Consider the following 22500-nt stretch of genomic DNA (forward strand, 5'->3'; position numbering starts at 1 on the left):
AGGGGGCGGAGACAAATACAAATTTCACTGAGAAAATGTAAACAGCAGCAATTCTTACACTGTTAATGGTAGGGTTCTCAAACTTTGCACAGTTGGTCACTGGGTGACTGGGATTATTGTTCAGAAAAGTGGGTGGAGCCTACAAAATCCAATCAAAATTCACCTATTGCTTTTCAAGGGGAATATGTAATTGCTGCCATTCTTGCACTGTTAATAGCACAAGCCTTAAATCTGGTACAGTTGGTCATTGGGTGACGGGTTTAAATTCAGAAATGGGGTGGAGCCACAAACAGTCAATCAGATTTATTTCATTTCAATGCAAATTATTGATGCCAAAGACCGCAAAGCTCACAAACTTGGTCATTGAGTAATTGTGTGTTAGGGTAAAAAAAAAGTGGCCACAGCCAACACCAGACAAATACATAACCGGGTAACGCTGGGCAATCAGCTAGTATTCTATACATCTATCTTTTCAACACTTTACTCTGCCAGAAGCTCTATTTCCTACAGAGGATGTACATGTAAGGACGGGAGATTGGGGGAAAACAAGCATTTAGAGAGTAAACCAAACACCTCACCTGCACATGCTGACCAATCCCTACCTCCCAACTTTTTGAAATAAGAAAGAAGGACATGTGAGCCGCCAGTGTTAAAACTTCATCACATCAGGCTTAGGCAGCCACAAGTAGTTTTGAACGTTGACGATCTTGAACAGATTAAATAATGGTGTACAAACTGTCCAAAAACGTTGACTGTGGTGCCATGCCATGCCGCGATGCCACTGTCTGTGTTTTTTGGACCCTTTGTACACCTTTTTTAAAGTGGCCCTGAACAGCGCTGAGAAAAAAAAGAAATCTTGACTCATCTGGGGCTTCATCCAGTTCCCCATATTCTGCAAGGTCCCCAGCGTCCTTTGGGTCCCCTCAACGGTCTTGCTGGTTATTCTGTTAACCTGGCAACTTCGGCGCAATCACTTGCCCATCACCGTAAGCCTCCTGTGCATGCACAGTGCGGTCTTTCGAGAACTGCAGGGTAACAGAGCCGCCAGCAGGACCACGGAGGGAACTCAGAGGATGCTGAAGGACCACACAGGCTACGGGGTGCTGGAGAAAGCTCCAGGTAAGTCCAGATTTCATTTCTTAGCGCTGCTTAGGGTGCCTTTAACGGTTTGTGTCAAATGCGTATCTTATAATTGCCAAGAAATATGTATTGTGTACAAACACTATTTAATGTTTTTTTCTTTTTTAAGAACTGTCAATGGCCACAACTTTACCGGGTAATAGCAAAGCCCTCATACATGCTAGAAACAACAAATGTTGTATGTTAAGGGAGAAGAGTTGAGTGAGGGAACAAGGGGGACTTCTTTTTTCAAAAAGACCTTGTAGTTTTTGATAAAATTGATTTTAATGTTACAATAGAAAAACCTTTTTTTTTTTTTTTTTTATCGTGGTAAATTGACAGAAAATGGAACAACCTACCGAAAGTGTAAATTTACATATATCAAAAGAAAAAGCAGTGGTCAGGGTAACTTGCAACGCTTTGGCCAGGGATCACCGCAATATTGTTATATAGGGATCCCTGGCAAATGGGCTATGATTTGGCCATTAAAAAAGGTAAAAAAAGTGAGTTTTCCATCTTCCAAGCCTCTTTAATCCCTTGCCACCCATGCAGGTATAGCCAGAATACCAAGCTCGGACTGTGTTGGGCTCCACACCCTGAGCTATAACAGCACCGCATGGTCCATAGTATGGGGGGAGGGGGGGGATCTGGGAGAGAGGGTCAGCCTGGAAATTCTTTTTAAAGTCCAAAGTTCAGGGAATAATCCTGCAATATTATCAGTGGTCCATGCTGATGTGATCAATGGTGTAGATCAAGCAGGAGACAGGTACAAGGACAATTGTGGGTCTGTGGCACAAACCTTAACCCCATCTCTGCCAGCCAGGGCAGAGATCTCAACGAGAGGTGGAGAGGCTCTGCAATTCTGAACCAGATCTACCCCCCTTAGCAAACTTTTGTTTTTCTTAACATCTTAGTAAGGGGGCTTTTAGGACCATTGTAGCCCCTTACACACTCCAATGAGTTCTGGGTCACCATGAGCTTGCTGGTTAGTCTGTGCCTCTCGGATTTACAAGCCCTACTCCATAGAGCCAAATTAATCCATGCCATGCACTGATGAGGATAAAACAATCCGAAACAGTCTGTATGCATGTTGGATTTTTATGGCTCTGTACAAATGAACAAGCTGACACATCATTGCATTCCAGCGGTTCTGGAGGTGTGTTTAGCTTCTAAGGGTACAATGGTTAATTTGCATATATTCAGCAGTGATGCACTGGGAGACATCTCCAGCTCACTCCAACCTGAATTATCGCAAATTCTTTCTGTTTTAGGAAAGCAAACTTTTGTTTTTCTTATTAGGAAAGAAAGAGTTATGAAATACATGGTTTACGAGTCAGCATGTTCTTTGGTATTCACCAACACTATACATGGATTATTATTACTTTTTTTTTATCTATAAGAAATTAATAACTCTGCTTTAGAACATGCCACAATTATGAATCAACTTTTAAACCCCCCCTTAGTTGCATAAGGCTGGAATTGACAGAAATGTGACAAATATGATGGCAGACTGCACAGTGCACACCACTCCCCGACGGACAACAATACTAACAGGTGTACGCACCTTAAGAAAGACACATAGCATTGCTAATTTACTATCAGTACAGGCACAGAGTAACAGCTTATACTGTATATACTGGAGATAGTAGAGATCACACACTGCAGCTAGTTTACTATCAGTACAGGCACACAGTAACTGCTTATACTGTACATACTGCAGCTGGTTTTCTATCAGTACAGGCACAGAGCAACAGCTTATACTGTACATACTGGAGACAGCAGAGATCAGCACACACTGCAGCTAGTTTACTATCAGTACAGGCACACAGTAACTGCTTATACTGTACATACTGCAGCTGGTTTTCTATCAGTACAGGCACAGAGTAACAGCTTATACTGTACATACTGGAGGTAGCAGAGATAAGCAAACACTGCAGATAGTTTACTATCAGTACAGACACAGAGTAGCAGCTTATGCTGGACATCCTGGGGGTAGCAGAGATCAGCACACACTGCAGCAAGTTTACTATCACTACAGGCACAGAGTAACAGCTTATTCTGTACATACTGGAGGCAGCAAGTAGTCAAATGCCGAAAAATACAAATATTAAGTAATCAAACACCTTCAGATAAAATAATTAAGTAGCCAGGTGCCTTACAATGAAGAAAATAGTTAGCCAGGTGCATCAAAATAAAATAATTTAGTAGCCAAATGGGGCCTGCATACATAAATAAAGTAGGGTCTAGACCCTGAGTATAGTTGTCCTCAGTATAGGTAGCCAGCTATAAGTGTCCCCACTCCCCAGTAGTTTAGGTAGGCAGGTCTTTAGGTGTCCCCAGCTTAGGTAGGCAGGTCTATAAGGTTTTCCCAGTTTAGGTAGGCAGGTCTATAGGTGTCCCCAATTAATGTAGGCAGGTCTATAGGTGTCTAGCTGGCTGCAATTCTGGAAGGGGGAGCGCGGAAGGGGGGCCCCAGGTGAGGGAGGGGGGAGGCTTTCCCCCCTCCCCGCCGCTCTGTGCCCACTGTGCCCCCTTCCTTTACTGTGCCCCCTCCTCTTCATTACTGGGGCCCCATGGCCCCCGGGGCAAGAGCCCCACCGGGAAAATTCCTGAGCTCCCAGTGGGCCTGTCCGAGCCTGGAGAGATACTTAATTGGCTGCCATGTGTCTGTTGACTCTGGGGTGAGGGGCAATTTTTGGCTCCATGCAAACATATGGGGGCAGATCGAACTTCACAATCTGTTTGCTGGTGGGCGAACAGACGATGATATTCGGGGACCATTCGCTGGTAAACGGTCTAAGCCATCACTGCCATGGGTGGAGAGCGACATGTGTTGTATTGTTCATAGCAAATTGTCAGGAAAGGTCCAGAAGATATTGGCATTGGCCCTTTTTTATTAGGATATTGGCATGGGGTCATTAATTAAAGGCAAGTCCTTTAATGTTCTTGAGTTTTTAATCCTTTGTAGACATGGGTAAGGGGTATATTAGTACTCCTATACCTTTTTCACTTGGGGGGGATGCAAGATTCCACCATGAACTTCCCAAGACCTCCTCCTGTGCACTGGTAGTAGAGAAGAGCCCCTTGCCCATGGTATGGATGAGGGTTTTGGTGCAGAGGGGAATAATTTGCCCCTCCTCTTTTACAAAGCCCCCCATATCATGGATCATGCAGGCTGGTGAGGAAGGGATACATTAGAACCTCCATATCCATTTCACTTGGAGAGGAGGAGGAGCCCCTTGACCATTGCTTGACAAGGGCTTTGGGGAGGTGGGGAAGGCTCTCTTGCAGAACCCCCTTACATCATGGACCATGTGACTGGTATAGCTCAGGCTGCAGAGACGTGGAAGCGAATATTTATTTTGTAACTTGCCAGAAGGCTTCCTGTTGGTCATTACAGTGTCCATATACTGACCAACAGGAAAAACCATAACAAAAACGGGAACAATCAGTGCACTTGTTGGATCACTATATAAATACTTCAAAATAGTATCCCCCTTGTAGTCTACAAACTAACAAAAAAAATAAATTTCAGTCCACAGCACATACTGTAGGTAGAGAAATGTTCTAAGAGTTCTTTCAGTACTTCACTGTGCAGTCAGTCCACAGCAGAAGACATGTCCACCACCGACCGACGAACAAAAACCTGCTTACCAGATCTGAATAGATCCATATTCTAAGTAAATTTATTTATTTATTGTATTTAAATAGCGCCAACATTTTATGCAATGCTGGACATTAGTTTACAGACAATATTTAGGGGTTACATACAGCAATACGACAATACAGGAATACACGAAAACCAGATCATGCAGTACAGTATGAGTACAAGGTAATGCTTAGTCAGTCACTTGACGGGAGCATGGAGATTAGGCAAGTCGAGGTCACTCAAATGCATAGCATGGGTGCACAGTAATGGAGGTGCATGATCAGGTAGGACACAAAAGGAGGAGGACCCTGCCTAAAGGCTTACAATCTAGAGGGAGAGGTAGGAACATAGTAGAGGACCAGAGTTCAGCTGCAGGTTTAGCGCACTAGTGAGGGGTGGTAGGCCAGAGTGAAAAGGTGAGTTTTGAGGGCCTTCTTGAAGATGTTGAAGGAGGGAGCTGCCCCAATGGGTGGAGGTAGGAAGTTCCATAGTGTTGGAGCAGCTCTTGAAAAGTCCTGGAGGCATGCATGGGAGTGGGTGAGGCGGGGGCGGTCAGGCAAAGTTCATTGGAGGAGTGGAGTGAGCGGCTAGGTGTGTACCTCTGAGTAAGATCGGAAATGTAGGTTGGACAGGTTTTGTGGACAGATTTGTAGGTCAGACAAAGTATCTTGAGTCTGATTCTGGACTGGATAGGAAGCCAGTGGAGGGATTCACAGAGGGGAGCAATGGAAGGAATGGATATTTCTGGCTGCCGCATTCATGATGGACTGCAGTGGGGCTATTCGGGTCATAGGGAGACCAGACAGAAGGGCATTGCAGTAGTCAAGGCGGGAAATTATGAGGGCATGGATGAGGAGTTTGGTGGTGACAGAGGTCAGGAAAGGGCGGATCTTGCAGATGTTACGAAGGTGGACTTTGTGAGGTTTTGGATGTGGTGGGTGAAGGAGAGTCACATATCCAACATTTCTCCTTTCCGGACTCCAAAGCAGTATAAAAACATTAAAGAGGAACTCGAGCCTAAACAAACATACTGTTATTAAGTTACATTAGTTATGTTAATTAAAATACATAGGTAATATAATTTCTTACCCACCCTGTTTTAAAAGAACAGGCAAATGTTTGATTTCATGATGGCAGCCATCTTTTTGGTTGAAAGGAGGTGACAGGAAGCATGAGACACAGTTCCAACTGTCCTGTGTCCTGATCACCACTCCCAGTTGCTAGGCAACATGAACAACAACATAGGTAATCCCATCATGCTCTGCACAGCATCAGGGAAAAAAAGCCCGGGCTTTTTTTCTTTGATGGGTGGAGCTTAGGTGAAAATGCAGCTAAAAATAATGCTTTGGTAAGAAAAACAAAGTTCTGATGCTGTGAAACTGTTAAAGAAACACCCAGCCTTTTCAGTGCTGCTGAGTAGATTTTTAGTCCGGAGGTTCACTTTAAGTAAAAAGGATCTAAAGGCACACCGCTAACACGCTACTCAACATCATTTTATTGGTAACACATAGATTCCAATTAAAATCACTTACATTTGTGTCCATAGACAATGGACCCATGAGCATGAAAGCATGTATAGTTACAGATCATGGGCCTGATTCACAAAGCGGTGCAAACACTTTGCACGCCTGTGAAAAGCCCTTTATCACGCCTAAACTTTGTTTAGGCGTGATGTGAAGAAACTCACGCGAAGCTCCTGCGCGCAAAACTTTTGCTTCGCGCGCAGCGCCCATTAAGCCCTATGGGACTCTGTGCGCGCGCGTACGCGCACAAAACTTTGCGCGCGGGAGCTTCGCGCGAGTTAGAGCACAAAGCGGTGATAACTTTGCTAGTGCAAAGGTTATCACGCCTAAAGTCTTTTAGGCGTGATAACTGAGTTATCACCGCTTTGTGAATCAGGCCCCATGTATGCTGCCGCCTCTCCACGGCTGGATTTCTACTTTTTACTGCCCTAGGCCAACTTTTAACAACCGCCCCCCTCCTCGCCACACCCACACAATATATTATGCCACTGCCTTCTCTGCAGGGAATCCATTACCAAAATGATTCCTTTTAAGATGCTTTCCATCAATTTTGACCTAAAATGTATTGATCAAACCACATGAAAGATTTACATCAATTAGCCTGGTGTGGCAGTCAATCTACGGCCCAAAACGGTGCAGTGCATTAAACAGTGTAATGCTGGGCATACACGATGCAATAGTTCTTATCAATCAAGCCGCTGATGGCTCGATTGATAAGATCCAACCTGTCCGATACCCCGCCGGATCGATTCTGCGCTCGATACCGGCGGGGAGAACAATGGAAATAAACGAAGCGCTGATGAAAAGCGCCGGCGGGAACGAGCAGGAATTGATCCGCGCCTGCGCGGACGAGCGGGGACGCGCTGGCATAGGACCAGCGGCTCGATGCCGGCGCAGAATTGCACCGTGTATGCCCAGCATAATGCTGCAGTTCAATTGATTTTCAATTGATGTCCTGCTGGAATTTATTGACAATCTTTGTACTGTGTGTGTGGTAGGAATCGATTCCACTCTATGTGTCATGTGGTACATGCGTCCCGGCAACAATGAAGAAAGATTGCCGGACACTGGATTTGGTGAGGAGTCATATCGGCATGACAGGTATGCTGCTTCTGCCCACTTACCACTGGCTTGGGGGCAGGGGAGTAGCGGACACATATGCTGGGTTGGGACACTGGCTAGGGGTTGGTTGTTGGTGATACCGCCATGCACCCAATTGAGAGCTTTCAACCCAGATTTCTCCAGCATGCTGGATTAATCGTTTTAGCAGGAAATCAATAAAAACGTTCAGCTGGGTGACCATGTTGTGACATCTATCTCTGCCAGATTCGATCATTATGATCGGCCAGATATTGATGCCAAACATCAAGTAATGTATTGACACCCTTAATCATACAGGCTGTCAGGCAGGCAGAGACAGACAGAACATTCAGCTCAGCAGCAGCCTCCACACCCAGCAAGCACACTTATCTACTGACTGTATATTGCACTGTCATTGTTTATTTGTTCACCCAGGTCCCTCCCTTCTATCACTCACCACAGATGTTAGGCGTGTCTGTGTGTTCCTGTTCTGACATAATCTTTACATGGTGGATGCATATCCAATCCCATCCCCAGGGGAGAAGAAGTTTACATTTAATTCTTCCAACAGTAGAGGAACTTGCCTGTGAGACCTGCAGCCCGGAGACAGAGGGCGGTGGGGCAGCAGAACTGGATGGTCTGACTGCAGTCATGAACTTGTCTTGTATCTATGTTCCCCAATACTTGTTTTGTACTACCGTGTTTCCCCGAAAATAAGACACTGTCTTCTATTAATTTTTGCTCCAAAAGATGTGCTAGGGCTTTCAGGAGATGTCTTATTTTGTAGGGAAACACTGGTAGTTTTCCTATGCAAAATGTATATACTGCATGCCATGCTGAAACACAAGCAGCATGCACAGAGCCTGTGGTTTGCAGATATTGGCTCTCACAAGAAATTGATTCTGCTGATCATGTGGGTAAGTGTCTATTTCTTGCAGGTAGAGTACTCTGTAAAGCTCCCTAGAGCTATGATAGGATAAGCTGTGTGTCCTGGGAAAAGGTGAAGAGGTGAAGTGCTGCTGATGCTTATCACTTTATGACAGATCAGGAGGGCTGGTTCCAACAAAAACACAAATTTCCTTACACACATATACAGGACTGTAGAACTCACATTATACTGCTGTTCTCCTGTATCCAGGCTTTGTATTGAGCGTGACTTGCTGGTGTCATGTGGGCTGCTGCTAGGGCTTACATTCGGGGGATGTCTTATATTTCAAGCATGCTAGGAATTCCTGCTAGAGCTTATTCTCAGGGGATGTCTAATCCTTTAGGGGAAACACGGTATGTACAGCACTACAGAAGATGTTGATGCTACATACTGTAAATAGAAAAACAACAATAATAATAATACCTAAGAAAAAACTGCACAGGAGGTCAAGGCCCTGCTGGGAATTCATTTAGACATCAGGGGGTCCCACAATTAGTTAACCACCCTGGCGTTCTATTAAGATCGCCAGGGCGGCTGCGGGAGGGTTTTTTTTAAATAAAAAAAAAACTATTTCATGCAGCCAACTGAAAGTTGGCTGCATGAAAGCCCACTAGATGGCGCTCCGGAGGCGTTCTTCCGATCGCCTCCGGCAGCCAGAAGTAACACGGAAGGCCGCAATGAGCAGCCTTCCGTGTTTGGCTTCTCCTGTCGCCATGGCGACAAGCGGAGTGACGTCATGGACGTCAGCCGCCTCCGATCCAGCCCTTAGCGCTGGCCGGAACTATTTGTTCCGGACAAGCGGGGATCGATCCGCGCGGACGAGTGGGGACGCGTCGGGAGTCGATCCGGCGGCTAATCGGCCGACGGATCGACTCGTGTATGCCCAGCATAAAACCCATCGTACCAGCACAAGAAGTTAGAGTCCTTGTTTAAACCATCTTCTACAGTTTTGAGCCAATGTGTAAACTTTGTTTCTTGTGTTAGTCTCATGTTTTCTGATTTGAAGGCACCCATTAATACAGTGAGGTGAAAATCGTGTAAACTGTGTCCAGGTAAACAAAAGTGTGTTGGTATTGGGAGATCAGTATATTTTGTAATATCCTTTTTCCTGCTGTTAATAGTGAACCTGTGGTGTGTCATGCGATTACACAGTGGTTGACTTGTTTCTCCCACATAAATTCTTTTGGGGCATTTTGCACACATGATCAGGTATACCACATTAGATGAATCGCAGGAAAAGGTACTGTCACGGAACAGCCGTAAGCAACGCAGGCAAATCGAGAAGATTTGCGCAGTCGATATTCTGATCGCTCCCCGGTTAGATTTGCTCAGTCTTTGCAGCAATCAGAAAATGACATTTTCTTTTTTTAACTTGATCAGAGAGTCCCCTTCCTGGCCAGTGACTTGTTAATTAGCATGTGACTGGAATCTGGACCCTAGCAGAGGTGATAGTGGAGTCTTTTCATGAAGCCCCTTGTCTGCACTGTCCCAAGGTTGTTTAATTAGCAGGGAACAAAGGATTTCCTGTCGCAGGAAGCTCACACCTAATTGGGAGCTGGCCTTATGAAAGAACACTATTTGGTGCGCCAACAAAGGGAGCTGCCCCACAGCAGACGTACCGGAGCCATGCAGATAGGCTTAGGAATACATGGAGTTTATAATTTTTAGCATGTTTAAGGAATACTGTTCATATGAGCGGTCTGAAAGTTATCTCATTCTGCTGGTCTGGGTCTAGTGAGTATTTTAATATTAAATTGAGGCCACTGACCTACCCAGAACCCGAGGTATTCCACTATTTCATAACCGGGCCTGAGAACGCACCTGAGTTTGATGTCCTATGAACTGTCAAATTCTGAGGAACATGAATCTGTGGCCGTTATGTGTGTGTAGAGTTGAGCCGAAATTTTCGTAATTTCGCATTACTATAATTACGCATGCGAAATTTGCGATTACGATGCGAAATTGCCATTAAAATCGTAATTGAAAATACCATAAGCGTAATTTTCAACGCGTAATTTCGCGTTTCGTTCATGCCGTAATTTCGCATTAAATGCTACCGTAATTTCGCGTTAAACCGTAACGCTCCGTATAATGTAAAAAAGCCGCCGACTTTAAGGGTTAATAGCAAAGCCCCCTTAAATGCCTAGAGCCTCAAATTTGGAGAATATATTAAGGAGATCAGGAGGAATAAGAGGAATTTTTTTTTTTCAAAAAGACCTTATAGTTTTTGAGAAAATCGATGTTAAAGTTTCAAAGTAAAAATGTATACATTTAAAAACCCGCCGACTTTAACGGTTAATAGCAAAGCCTGCTTAAAGTTTAGGAACACCAAATTCCCAGGGTATATTAAGGGGATCAGTGGGAATAAGTAGAAAACATTATTTTTCAAAAAGACCTTATAGTTTTTGAGACAATCGATTTTTAAGTTTCAAGGGCAAAAATGTCTTTTAAATGCGGAAAATGTCAGGTTTTTTTTGCACAGGCAACAATAGTGTTTTATTTTCATAGATTCCCCCAAGTGGGAAGAGTTTTACTTACTTCGTTCTGAGTGTGGGAAATATAAAAAAAAACGACGTGGGGTCCCCCTTCCCAGACCTCTTTAACCCCTTGTCCCCCATGCAGGCTGGGATAGCCAGAATGCGGAGCACCAGCCGCGTGGGGCTCCGCACCCTGACTATACCAGCCTGCATGGTCCATGGATTAGGGGGTCTCGGAAGGGGAGGGGCAGCCAAGCTTTCCCCTCCCCCTCCGAGCCCTTGTCCAATCCAAGGACAAGGGGCTCTTCTCCACCTCCGATGGGCGGTGGAGGTGGAGGCCGCGATTTCCTGGGGGGGGGTTTCATGGTGGAATCTGGGAGTCCCCTTTAAAAAGGGGTCCCCCAGATGCCCACCCCCCCTCCCAGGAGAAATGAGTATAGAGGTACTTGTACCCCTTACCCATTTCCTTTAAGAGTTAAAAGTAAATAAACACACAAACACTTAGAAAAAGTATTTTAATTGAACAAAAAACATAACCACGAAAAAAGTCCTTTAATATTCTTAATTAACCATTAATACTTACCTGTCCCTTTAAATAAATGATCCCTCGAAATAGCCTCGGAAATGTTCTATCAGTTACAATGTAACAAAGTTATTACAATGTAACAACTTTGTTACATTGTAACTACGCCGCACCCGACGTCACTCGCCGCTCAGCCGCCGCATACGCGTCTGCGCTGCACAGACCCGACAGAGCTCTGAGCTATATAGCTCAGAGCTCTCTAAGCATCTTTGAATTTGGGCTCCAAGGAGCCCCATTGGTCCTTAGCAGACCAATGGGGTTCCTTCTGATTTGAAGGAACCCCATTGGTCTGCTAAGGACCAATGGGGCTCCTTGGAGCCCAAATTCAAAGATGCTTAGAGAGCTCTGAGCTATATAGCTCAGAGCTCTGTCGGGTCTGTGCAGCGCAGATGCGTATGCGGCGGCTGAGCGGCGAGTGACGTCGGGTGCGGCGTAGTTACAATGTAACAAAGTTGTTACATTGTAATAACTTTGTTACATTGTAACTGATAGAACATTTCCGAGGCTATTTCGAGGGATCATTTATTTAAAGGGACAGGTAAGTATTAATGGTTAATTAAGAATATTAAAGGACTTTTTTCGTGGTTATGTTTTTTGTTCAATTAAAATACTTTTTCTAAGTGTTTGTGTGTTTATTTACTTTTAACTCTTAAAGGAAATGGGTAAGGGGTACAAGTACCTCTATACTCATTTCTCCTGGGAGGGGGGGTGGGCATCTGGGGGACCCCTTTTTAAAGGGACTCCCAAATTTCACCATGAAACCCCCCCCCCCCCCCCAGGAAATCGCGGCCTCCACCTCCACCGCCCATCGGAGGTGGAGAAGAGCCCCTTGTCCATGGATTGGACAAGGGCTCGGAGGGGGAGGGGAAAGCTTGGCTGCCCCTCCCCTTCCGAGACCCCCCAATCCATGGACCATGCGGGCTGGTATAGTCAGGGTGCGGAGCCCCACGCGGCCGGTGCTCCGCATTCTGGCTATCCCAGCCTGCATGGGGGACAAGGGGTTAAAGAGGTCTGGGAAGGGGGACCCCACGTCGTTTTTTTTTTATATTTCCCACACTCAGAACGAAGTAAGTAAAACTCTTCCCACTTGGGGGAATCTATGAAAATAATACACTATTGTTACCTGTGCAAAAAAAACCTGACATTTTCCGCATTTAAAAGACATTTTTGCCCTTGAAACTTAAAAATCGATTTTCTCAAAAACTATAAGGTCTTTTTGAAAAAAAAAAAAAATTCTCTTATTCCCACTGATCCCCTTAATATACCCTAGGAATTTGGTGTTCCTAAACTTTAAGCAGGCTTTGCTATTAACCGTTAAAGTCGGCGGGTTTTTAAATGTATACATTTTTACTTTGAAACTTTAACATCGATTTTCTCAAAAACTATAAGGTCTTTTTGAAAAAAAATGTTTTCCTCTTATTCCTTCTGATCTCCTTAATATATTCTCTAAATTTGAGGCTCTTAGCATTTAAGGGGGCTTTGCTATTAACCCTTAAAGTCGGCGGCTTTTTTATATTATTCGGAGCGTTACGGTTTAACGCGAAATTACGGTAGCGTTTAATGCGAAATTACATGAACAAATACCCATTGTAATGCGAAAATTACGCTTACGCGAAATTTCGCGAAATCCTTCTTCTTTACGATTATGTACTTACGCCCATAATCGTAATTACACTAATTACACGAAATTTCGCGAAATCGTAATTACGTCATTACGCTCATCTCTATGTGTGTGCGATAAGCATAAGCCGAGATATGAAAAATGTCATATTTGGTAGGCACAAGGAATGCACCCAGGGGATTAACCGCACCCTGTCCAGCCCCTGGGCTGGACCTGAGACTCCACCCAGAGATGGGGCTCAGTCAAAAGTGTTTGCCAGGGACTCCTCCCTCATTCCTCCAAATTCCATCTTCTTGGGAGCATGCTGCCGTTTTGAGGAACAGTGGCAGCCATCTTGTCTGAACTTTGTTCCTGAACTGAAACAAAGGAACTTTACAGATTTTCCCAGAAAGGACATATTTCCACGAACCTAAGTATTTTATTCCATTTTTTTATTTCATACTGTGCTATTATTTGTCTCTATAATTGTTGATTTTAATGATTTTCTGTATACATTAATTATTTAAGTTGCATTTTTAATGAATGGTGCTAAACATCATTTATTTGTTCAGCTACCCTGCTATTCAGCCGCACAAACTGCACCCTGACTTCTGAAGAGTCGCTACTATTGTTGCTAGCTAGACAGAATAGAGTGTGTTTAACCGTTTTATTTGCAGGTCTAGAATCAGCCAGTCAGTGGGCTCCTCTGTCCCATGGTAACAGAGGTGGTGGCAGTTATACCCTGAAATAGTGTGTAAATTGTATTACCGTAACTCACAGGCTCCCTTCTAGTCACTGCTGCCAAAATTCTAGCGGTTTCTGCGCACCAATTGCGACCACAGCTTGCATGGTCTGTGTGCTGAAACCGATTGGAAGGCATTGTGCGGTTGGGCCACTAGGGGCCCTGTGACAGTGTTTGGCAGCGTTTGGGATCTGTGTTGTGCTGAAAGTATCTAAGATAGCGCTATCAAATTAGCCTTATCGAGAAACAAACTAATTCATTGGTAGTAGCTGAATGCAATATATTTTTTATATATACAGAGAGACGGTGTAGCCAGTACCCCTCCCCAAAAGTTTTATTTTATTTGGAATGGAAATGTTCGGGAACTACAAGGTCATGTGCATGGCAAAATCTTTGTGAAGCGAGAGGCATTGACATCCGCCGCAAGAAACAACAGGACCTGATAACAGACTTGTACAGATGGGATAGCCAGCAACTGCGGGAGCTGGATGTGTCCGCTGAGGTGGACGTCAGCCCTTCTGACCCAAGTCGAGGGGCACCAGAGACTGAAGATCCTAGGCGTACAGAGGTTGTGCATCCTGAGGGCCCTGCGACAACAGTTACACAGGAGACTGTCAGTATGGACCACGATCTCAGAGTTTCTCTGAGTACACGCCTGGAACCGGCCAGTACTGAACTGTCCATTTGTGCTGATCCGCTAATGCAGCAGGCATTACAAAAGCTGATGGACACTGACCTGGACAAGTACCTGCAGTACATGGCGGCGCAAAAGCGAGAGGAACGCCAAGGTGCTGCTGCTGCAGAAGCGCGTGAGGAGCGGGAGCGCCAAGCTGCAGAACGACAAACGCATGAGGAGCGCCAGGCTACAGAACGGGAGCGCCAACAACAGCATGAACTGAACATGGCCAAGGTGCAACAGGCCAGCCGGAGTTCATCGCCCGGCCTCCCTGCTGAAGGAGCCGCATCACGTGTAAGTGCAAAATGTAAATTTGCTACTATTAAAAAAGACACTGACATTGACTTGTTTTTGCGATCTTTTGAAAAAGCATGCCGTCAGTATAGTCTGTCCCAAGACCAGTGGGCCAGACATCTGACACCTTTGCTGCGCTACAAAGCGCTTGATGCATTCGCAGAGTTACCTGCGGAGAAAGATAATGATTATGCCACTATAAAAGACGCTATCATTACTAAATACCAGCTGACGCCAGAAGCCTATCGCAAAAAAGTTCAGGTCCTGGCAGAAAAAATCTACTGACTCTTATTGAGGTGTGGTCAGCAGTTTACTTACCACACTCCGCCAGTGGACTCTAGGCCTCACCAAAGGGACTTATGATGTCCAAGAGGACTTGATAGTCCTAGAACAGTTTCTGAACATTTGCCCTGCTGATGCACGACAGTTTGTGCTGGAGCGCAAGCCTGCATCGGCAACTGTCGCTGCAGACCTCGCTGAAACCTTTGCGACTACCCGGGTGCCTGACACACGCAGAACTGCACCATCCAGCTGGAAGGGAGGTCAGCCCAATACTCTGGCAAACTCTCCTGCCCCTGTGAGCCGTCAGCCACAGAGGCCACCCAGCACAGCTGCTGCGGCCAGGCCTGCAGCACCTGAGGGGGTCACCTGTCACTACTGCCGCCAGCCCGGACACATGAAATTCGACTGTCCGGAGCGGAGGCAGAAACCACCATCACCTGTACCACCTATACCTCACCCATGGCAGAGGCAACCAGCCAGCGAACGACAGCCTGGATCATCAGATTTTGTTCTGTTTGAGAGCTCTAATGTTTTCTAGATGTGTTTTTTGTGTGTGTGTTGCTCACTGTCACTGACATTATACAGCCCTACCTAACTATCTATACTGGGACACCTACCTATGCCTACCTAACTACTGGGGCACCTACTTATGCCTATATGGGGACACCTACCTACCTACCTATACTAGGGGACGTACCTATGCCTACCTACCTATACTGGGACTCCTACCTATGCCTAGCTAACTACTGAGGCACCTACCTATGCCTACCTACCTATACTGGGACTCCTACCTATGCCTACCTACCTATACTGGGTCTCCTACCTATGCCTAGCTAACTACTGGGATACCTACCTATGCCTACCTACCTATACTGGGTCTCCTACCTATGCCTAGCTAACTACTGAGGCACCTACCTATGCCTACCTACCTATACTGGGACTCCTACCTATGCCTACCTACCTATACTGGGTCTCCTACCTACCTATGCCTAGCTAACCACTGAGGCACCTACCTATGCCTTCCTACCTATACTGGAACTCCTACCTATGCCTACCTACCTACCTATACTGGGACTCCTACCTATGCCTACCTACATACAAGAAGGCAGACCAAATTTGATCAGCTTGACAGTTACTGTTGTTCTATCATTGAGCTACCACAGCCCGGCAACCATATGGGCTGTAAAACTGCCACGGCCTGCACTCTGGCCATGTTGCGCACCAGTCCAGCACGGCCGTCACTACGCAAACAGCTGTTTGCGGTGCATTACACAGTGAGTTTGGTGTGTCAGTGTGAAGCAGTACTCTAATTACACTCCCTGGTTGATGCATACACATGCAAGATGTTTGAAAGCACTTTAGGCCTGCAATTTAGCATTCAATGGGATTTCTGCCCTTAAAACGCTGCTTTGCGTCAAATCCAGATTTTTCCCCAGGACTTTGGGCATGTATCCCACTCTGCCATGCCCCCCTCCAGGTGTTAGACCCCTTGAAACATCTTTTCCATCACTTTTGTGGCCAGCATAATTTTTTCTATTTTGCAAAGTTCGCCTCCCCATTGAAGTCTATTGCGGTTCGCGAACGGTGTTCACGAACCGAAAATCGGAGGTTTGCGACATCTCTACCCGCTGCAACTCCCTTGTTCACTGCTCAGGGTCTCCAGCAGGCAGGAACTGACCCAGCTTCCTCTTCAGCCATGGATCCAGGATCATGCTGATGCAGATGACCTCCTGAGCACACATCTGGATCACCTTGGGGTCCCTGTGCAGGCACCGCAGCATGTGCACTGCCATGGGGAACAGTTCGGACGCAGCAGAGACATCATCATCAGGGTCGTTGTTGGCACCCCCAGAGTTGACATCGCTATCCTCCTCCTCTGGCCCCTGAGCCTCGCCCTGCCTTCTCCACCCTTGCACCACTGCAGCTGCGCTCTCCTGTTGAACCTCAACGTCGAGGTCAGGGACCTCCAACTCCTCCTCCAGTAACTTAAAGTCCTCCTGAGAGGTGGACTGCGCAGTCGGCTGCTGATCCAACTGCGTTAGGGCCTCCTCTCCCGCTTCCATTTGATCACACAGGGCCCTGTCCAGCAGATATACCATGGGCAACCACTCGCAGAGGGATGCCCGTTCCTGGCTCACCAGGTTGGTTCCCTGCAGGAAGGGAGCCAACACTAAGCACAACTGTTGCATCTGCCCCCACTGTGCATTGGAGGCGACCTGGAGGTTGGTGGTGGTGCCGGAAATACTCTCATCGACGATGAAGAGGCTGACAGCCCTCCTCTGCTCAAGCAGCCACCCCAACATCACCAGGGTGGAATTCCAGAGAGTTGGCTCATCAATGACAAGCCGGTGTCGTGGCAAGCCCTTGCGCTGCTGCAGGTCGGCCACGTTTGCTGAGGCACCGGTGGAGAGGCGGAAATGGCACACAATTTTCCTTGCCACTTCCAGCAGATCGTCCATCCCCGGGTAGGTGTGCAGTAACTTCTGCACCATCAGGTTCAGGACGTAGGCCAAACAGGGGATGTGGGTCAAGTGTCCCCTGGTGATGGCAGCCAGCAGGTTGGCTGCATTGTCAGACACCACTGACTTTGAGGCCTCTGGGGGTCAGCCACCTCTTCTCCTGCTCCCTGAGGTTTAGAAACACGTTGGCTGTCGTCACTTTGGTCTTCCCCAGGCTGACCATCTCCAGCAGCGCTTGGCGTGGCGGGCCTTCACGCTGCTGCTGAGGCGGGGACGCTTGGTTGCGGCGGGTGTGCCGGAGGAGGAGAGACCTGGATCAGAGGAGCCTGCTGCAGCTCCCCTGAACCCGCGGGGTGGCACCACCTACTGGGCTGCTGCTGTGCCAGAGGATGGACTTGCTGCTTCTGCTTCCTCACCCCTTTCCACCAGGCTAATCCTAGTGAGCCGTGAAGGACAGGCAGTGGTCTGTCCTGAAACGGCTGCTCCAGGAGTTCATGGTGACGTGGACCCTCTCGCTCCCCGCGTAATCAAGTGAATGGGACACGTTCGCCAATGCAAACTGGTGCAGTGCTGGGGATTATCCATTCCGGGATCCCATACTGCAGGAGCACTCTCATGTCACTCCCCTCCTGCACAAGGAGTATGGCAAGAGCTGGGAGCACATGGCCCGGGCAAGCAACCCGTTCAGCATCCAGATGCACCTGTGGTTGGTAGGCAGAGCCTTGGTCACACCAGGAAAAGACTTTTTCAGCAGGGTCTGGCGGCGTTTGCCTGCATGGGAGGCTGAGGAGTCAACAGTGGAGGGAGCAGAGCAGGCCACTGAGGACTGGCTGCACGAACCAGCCACAATCGTGGCGGGACTGACAAAGTGCGCGGGGGGGGGGGGGAGGAGGACAATTAGTTTCCCCGCTCCTGCTGCTGATGCAGGCTGTGCAGTGAGTCTTTGGCTCTGACCACTGCCAGCAACCTCTGAAACTCCTTGTACTTCAGTGGGTGCTTAGTCTGCAAGTGGGTCTGCAAGCATGAGGTACCCATCTTGGACAGATCACAACCTCTGCTCAGGCTGGCCCTGCAGTTGTTGCAAACTGCTCGGCTCTCATCCGTGTCGGACACAACAAAAAACCAACAGATTGGGGATCTGAACTTTCCCTTCAGGCTTGAAGGCTGGCCTTTTCTCCCTTTGGTTGGGGTTGACTGGTGCAGGTGCCGGTGGTGGTCGTGGCTGAAGCAGCAAGTTGTGGCTCCTGCCTTTCATGCCCTCTGTTGGCCCTGCCTCTGATTGCCATACTGCTGTGCCTCTGTGCCAGAGCCGCCTCCTCCGAGCTGCCTTCATCCAACTGTGGCACATAGGGAGAATAGCACAGCAGCACTAACTAAGTAACAAGAGTGACAGACAGTGACACTAAAAGACTGTCTCACTGCAATCAATGCAGTCAGGCAGATGGAGCAGTCAGAAAATAACCAAACCTGGCCTGGCCTGCCTGCTGCTAAGTGCTAACTAGTACTGCGGGCTGCGGCTGCTAGTCTAACACTAAATTAAGTAAAATAATAAAATAAACAGTACAAATGACGAACTACACTACACAACAGCTAACTAATTCCTAACCTACAGAGACTAGTAGGCTAAGGCTACCCTAGGCTATCAGGCCTAGCCTGCACATAGACTAATACTAGCCTAGCACACAGTATACAGTATATACACTAGCTGACTAAAAACTATAACACTCAAATCACTATCTACCTATAAAGCAATATAATAAAGCAGGGGTTTAGTCCTGGGAAAAGAAGTGAGTGGACTCACTTGGAGAACTCTGCGACAAAAAATGGGCGTGGTCAAGCACACCGTGGACGTGGTCATGGGTGGGGCCAAATATACATGACCTTAGCAGTGATGTAAAAGGTCTGCCGAGGAAGTTTGAGCTCTGCCGTAGTGTATCCCCCCAAAATAGATGTAATCTGACAGCATTTCACCAAAAAGACACATAATCTGGTAGAAGTTCCTCCAAGATACAGATAATATGGAAGTGGTTCCCCCAAAATAGACAATGTGGCAGCAGCAGTTCCCCCAACATACACATAATTTGGAAGCAGTTCCCCAAAATACGCGAAACCTGACAGCGGATCACCCAAAATACACGTAACACCCAAAGGACATATAATCTAGCAGTAGTGGTCCCCCAAACATACACAATCTGGCAGCAGTTACCCAAAATACACGTAATCTGGCAGCAGCCGTTCCCCTAACATACACATAATCTGGCAGCTGTTCCCCAAAATACATAACAGTGGTTCCACAAAAATGCAGATAATCTGACAGCAGTTCCCCCAAAATAGGTACCCCCAGGTAGCCAGGTCTATAGGTGTCCCCAGTATAAGTAGCCATGAGTATAGTAGTCCCCAGTATATGTAGCCAGAGGTATAGTTGCCTAGTATATGTAGCCAGGGGTATATGTGCCCAGTATATGTAGCCAGTGGGATATGTCCCCAGTATATGTAGTCAGGGGTATATGTGCCCTGTATATATAGCCAGGGGTATATGTGCCCAGTATATATAGGCAGGGGTATATGTGCCCAGTATATATAGCCAGTGGGATATGTGCCCAGTATATATATCCAGTGGGATATGTGCCCAGTATATATAGGCAGAGGTATATGTGCCCAGTATATGTAGCCAGTGGGATATGTGCCCAGTATATGTAGGCAGGGGTATATGTGCCCAGTATATGTAGCCAGGGGTATATGTGCCAAGTATATGTAGGCAGGGGTATATGTGCCCAGTATATGTAGCCAGTGGGATATGTCCCCAGTATATGTAGGCAGGGGTATATGTGCCCAGTATATATAGGCAGAGGTATATGTGCCCAGTATATGTAGCCAGTGGGATATGTTCCCAGTATATGTAGGCAGGGGTATATGTGCCCAGTATATGTAGGCAGGGGTATATGTGCCCAGTATATGTAGCCAGGGGTATATATGCCCAGTATATGTAGCAAGGGGTATATGTGCCCAGTATATGTAGGCAGGGGTATATGTGCCCAGTATATGTAGGCAGGGGTATATGTGCCCAGTATATGTAGCCAGGGGTATATATGCCCAGTATATGTAGCCAGGGGTATATATGCCCAGTATATGTAGCCAGGGGTATATGTGCCCAGTATATGTAGCCAGGGGTATATGTGCCCAGGTAGCCAGGTTTGCCCCCAGCAGGAGGGGAGCAGCACAGAGAAGGAGAGCTATGGGGACAGCGGGGATGGGCGGACATCTCCCCCCCCATCCCTCACCTTTGTGCTCCCCTTCCTGCCTCTCCCCTCCGGTGTTTTGAAGTGTCGGGCCCGGCGGCGAAAGTTAGCGGAGACTTACCGCGTTCCAGTCGCAAGGGACGCTCCGCTCTGTGTGTGGCTAGTCTGGTCTTCTAGCCACACACAGAGCGGAGCATCCCTTGTGGCCGGAAAAAGGCAGAAAGTCTCCGCCCACTTTCGCCGTCGGGCCCGACACTTCAAACACCGGAGGGGAGAGGCAGGAAGGGGAGCACGAAGGTGAGGGATGGGGGGGGAGATATCCGCCCATCCCCGCTGTCCCCATAGCTCTCCTTCTCTGCTCTGCTCCCCTTCAAACAAGCCAGGGTGGACGGCGTCCACACTGAAGAAAAAGTGGGTGAACGCCGTTCACCCGCGTCCACGCAGGACTCGACCCCCGTAATAAAGGTGTTCAGAATGTGGTTAGGATGCAAAAAGCCCTGTTTTCACAGTGAAAGCACTTGCTCGGACACACAGCAGCACTGGAGATGCTCTCAGTACCACAAGTCACACAGCAAGGACGAGATCCTTAAGATGGCTGCCTTATATATAGAGGAGGGGAGGGCCAGGCTCCCCTCCTCTGATTGGCCAGGCTCCCCTCCTCTGATTTGCTAGTGCCTTGGCTGGGTGCCCTCTGGTTGGCCCAACAACGTCATCCAGTGGTTACCGCGTGTGCGCAATGCGAATTCGTGATCACGGATTTATGCTGAATTCGCATTAATCACCAATGGACGCAAATTCGAATTTTGTGATCTGTATTGATCATGGATTCGGAATTCTTCTGAATTCGAAGCCAAAAAAATGCTCGTGATCACGGGTAATTCGTGATCATGAGGTCCTCATGAGCAACCCTGGCAGACACATAGCACATTCGACCCGCCTCCTATACCTCATCATTGGGCTAAACTTTGACACTCTACATCACAGTCAGCAGACACATGGCAGCCAATCAGGCTGCACTCACTCATGGACCCCGCCCCCCATATAAAAACACCACAGCACTGGCCATGTTCTCAGTCTGCTGATCTTGCTATAGTGAGATCAGGGAGATACATTTGGAGATAGGGAAAGCGTTAGTTAGTCTGCTGTTAGCTTGCTTCTCACTCAATCTGGTTGCTGAAACTTACTAAAGCATAGCTGTCTTTGTGGGTGACACTGCATACCTAGAGCCCACAGACAGTTGCTAGCCAGGTTAGCTGGGATTTGTAGTCCAACCACTGGCAGTCTATTATACTAGTGTATACCTTTCCTCTGTACCTGTGTGACAACACACTCTATTATACCAGTGCATACCTTTCCTCTGTACCTGTGTGACAGCACACTCTATTATACCAGTGCATACCTTTCCTCTGTACCTGTGTGACAGCACACTCTATTATACCAGTGCATACCTTTCCTCTGTACCTGTGTGACAGCACACTCTATTATACCAGTGCATACCTTTCCTCTGTACCTGTGTGACAGCACACTCTGTTATACCAGTGCATACCTTTCCTCTGTACCTGTGTGACAGCACACTCTATTATACCAGTGCATACCTTTCCTCTGTACCTGTGTGACAGCACACTCTATTATACCAGTGCATACCTTTCCTCTGTACCTGTGTGACAGCACACTCTATTATACCAGTGTATACCTTTCCTCTGTACCTGTGTGACAGCACATTCTATTATACCAGTGCATGCCTTTCCTCTGTACCTGGATGACAGCACACCCTATTATACCAGTGCATACCTTTCCACTGTACCTGTGTGACAGCACACCCTATTATACCAGTGCATACCTTTCCACT

At 47.2% G+C, this 22500-nt stretch overlaps 1 protein-coding gene across 4 annotated transcripts in view; it reads left to right on the forward strand.

Moving 5' to 3' along the window:
• Nucleotides 1–22500, forward strand: part of LOC137562438 (uncharacterized) — a 166403-nt gene that overhangs the window by 30826 nt on the left and 113077 nt on the right. The gene's annotated exons all lie outside the window — the stretch shown is intronic.

This window comes from Hyperolius riggenbachi, chromosome 1 (assembly GCF_040937935.1).
Source record: "Hyperolius riggenbachi isolate aHypRig1 chromosome 1, aHypRig1.pri, whole genome shotgun sequence".
NCBI lineage: Eukaryota > Metazoa > Chordata > Amphibia > Anura > Hyperoliidae > Hyperolius > Hyperolius riggenbachi.